Source organism: Callospermophilus lateralis, chromosome 3 (genome assembly GCF_048772815.1).
Source record: "Callospermophilus lateralis isolate mCalLat2 chromosome 3, mCalLat2.hap1, whole genome shotgun sequence".
Lineage (NCBI taxonomy): Eukaryota > Metazoa > Chordata > Mammalia > Rodentia > Sciuridae > Callospermophilus > Callospermophilus lateralis.
Genome location: NC_135307.1, coordinates 82047792 through 82050650, shown reverse-complemented (window position 1 = coordinate 82050650; position 2859 = coordinate 82047792).

Sequence of the window (2859 nt, the reverse complement as noted above, 5' to 3'; positions counted from 1 at the left end):
TCTAGGCAGGTGCCTTAGCCAGAGTGTTTTTACAGAGTACTAGGAAGAGCTCTCTGCCATTAAACATTGTCACGCCTCTAAAGTTTAAAGGCTTTGTTTGACTCTTGAAATGCAAATGTTCCTGGGAGATTTCACACTTTGATGGTTTATCAGCTGTCACCTCAATTATTGGTGAACACCTTTGCAAAAAAAATGAGTCAATAGTTGATTAGGAGCAAAAATGGAAAGCAAAAACAGTGCTCAGAGTAGGGGTGGGAGAGGAGGGTGACAGGAGGTGAGTGTCCTGGGACATAGGAACACAGGAATAGGACCCTGAGAATGGAGGGGGAAACCAACAAAGGTAAACATGTTTAAAACCAAAATATTTCCCCTTCACTGTTCTTAAGGAATTCCTGTTGATTTCCTTTCCTATGCATTTTTTGTCACCTTATAACAACTCATTCAGATTTGACCAATAAGTATTTATAGATAATCTGTAACTGTTTAGCCTTGTGTGTGGATTTGATGGTTCTTTCATTTAATATTCTGATACTTCTTTTTCCTTGGTGCCCTATGTACATTTATGATTCGTTCTGATTTCTCAGTGTCTGAATGTCATTTTCATAATTGGAAAAACCCCAAACTTGCGAAACAGAGCTTACCTCCCACCTGAGAAACTCCAGCACCTCTATGACATCAGCTCTAACCTAGCCCACCCTCATCATGGAATCAGGGGCTAGAGGTCCAAGAAAATAAAGGTGCTACAGAATTACTGCTAGGAAGAATTGAGGTAGCTACCTCCAGTTTCCACTAACATCCCAGTAGTGGCCAACTGCAACATCTAAGGTGTTTTGTGCCCCTCTTTCCAGTGGGTCTTCAGGGAACCAGCACTGTGGTATACCCATCTATTCCTCCTAGACATGCTATGCACTAGCAAAAGTTCAATTCTGTTTAAATTTAAAAAGGTTAGGATTTGTTAACTGCAATTTTAAAGTTTTTTTTTGTTGTTGTTTTTAAAACATAAAATTTTGTGTGTCCCAATGCTTTATAAATAGTAATTATTAACATCAATCAGTCAGTTGTGATGCTATGCACCTGAAATCCCAACTACTCCAGAGGTGGAAACAGGATGTTTACAAACAAGTTCCAGGTCAACCTGGGCAATTTAGCAAGACTGTCTCAAAATAAAAGTTTTAAAAAGAGATAGGAATGTAGCTTAAGATAGAGCATTTGCCTAGTATGTAAAAGGCCCTGGGTTCAATTCCCAGTGCTAAAAAATATTAATATTAATTCCACTCAGACTCCAAGTCTTTGAAGTAGGACTTATTATGTCCATTATATAAATAAGGAAAACAGTACAGAATCTCCCTGGGAGATTTCACACTTTGGTCCCAGGATACTTATCTGTTTTAGATAACTGTCTTATCTGTCTTAGATAACTCAGTTGGTAAGAACAGACAGAGCTGGGACTTAAACCCAGGCTGTTCATGCATGTAAACATTCTGCTTCCCGCCCTCCAGATAAACCTTTCCCCACTGTCTTCTCTTGCAGTCCCTCCACTGCTCCTCTCTGTCTTCATGCTTAGGCATTCCCCATCCTATAATGAACCATATGAGTCTGTTTCTCAGACCTGCCTAGTTACTTTACCAATTCACACACCTGCCATTAAAAACAAGGGGTAGGTGTTTTCTGCCTGAGACCAAAAACCATTTCACTATAACTGTGAGAAAAAAAATTTTTTTCCTTAAATCTTAGTGTTTAACTAAGTAGCTGTGAAAATGGGCTAATGCTTTTTTTTTTTTTTTTTTTTTTTTTGGTAGCAGGGGCGCTTAAACTCTGAGCCATATCCCCATCCCTTTTTTAATATTTCATTTACAAACAGGGTCTCATTAATTTTCTTAGGGCCTCACTATGTTGCTGAGGCTGGCTTTGAACTCAAAATTCTCCTGCCTTAACCTCTGGAGGAGCTAGGATTACAGGCGTATGCCACATGCCCAGCTGGCCTAATACTTTTTAACATAAGGGGAAGTATTGCTGTTAGTAGGGAACAGCAAGCCTAAAAGAGACACTGATAACCATCCAAGTCAATTTATGATATTCTTCCTTGTGTGCAATAGCCTATGTTGAAAGTTTGAGTAAATTTAGTTATTTCTGTGCAGGGATGATGAGAAGAAATTGATGATAGATGTCACTCCCGGTTCTGATAATCTTTATGGTCTCTGCTTCTCACTGTGTCTCTTGTCTTTCTCCTTCCAAGCCCTGCGTATTCATATTGCCTTGCTCAGAATCTGGAGCAGAACAGTAACTGGCACCCAAGTGTACATACCTCTGCCTGGGCAGGGAGCCAAGCAAGGAGAACCATGGACCCAGAGACCTGTCACTGACCTGTTAGCATTTGTTCCTTCTGGATCTGTCAAAGCTTCCTCACAACTCAATTCCTCCTGCTGGCAATTGCTTTGCGTCCATCATCCTTGCTGAAAGGGATAAAGTAACCCAATTACATTCCACTTAGGTCACACATACACTGCAGAGATTTGCTGAAAGTTTCCAGCAAGTGAAGAGACTTTCTGTAAATGAAAAGTTGAGGACTGGACAAGAGAAAATTGGTCATACACATAGCAATGGAGATTTTGTAAAAAAGTAGGAAGGAATTCTTAGATGGTGAGACTAGGAAAGTGTAAATACTGCACCAAGGGAGACTATGGAATCTCTTTGAATCCTTTTTTTTTTTTTTTTTTTTTAAGTACAGATAGTTGCCAGTTAGAAAGAAGAGCACAGTTCTGACCCAAAGCAGGTGTGTAAACATCTCATGTGCCATGTGACTATGCACTGAAAGGCTTGGAGTATATAGGAAGAGCCAAGCGGATGGGGAAAAGAGAA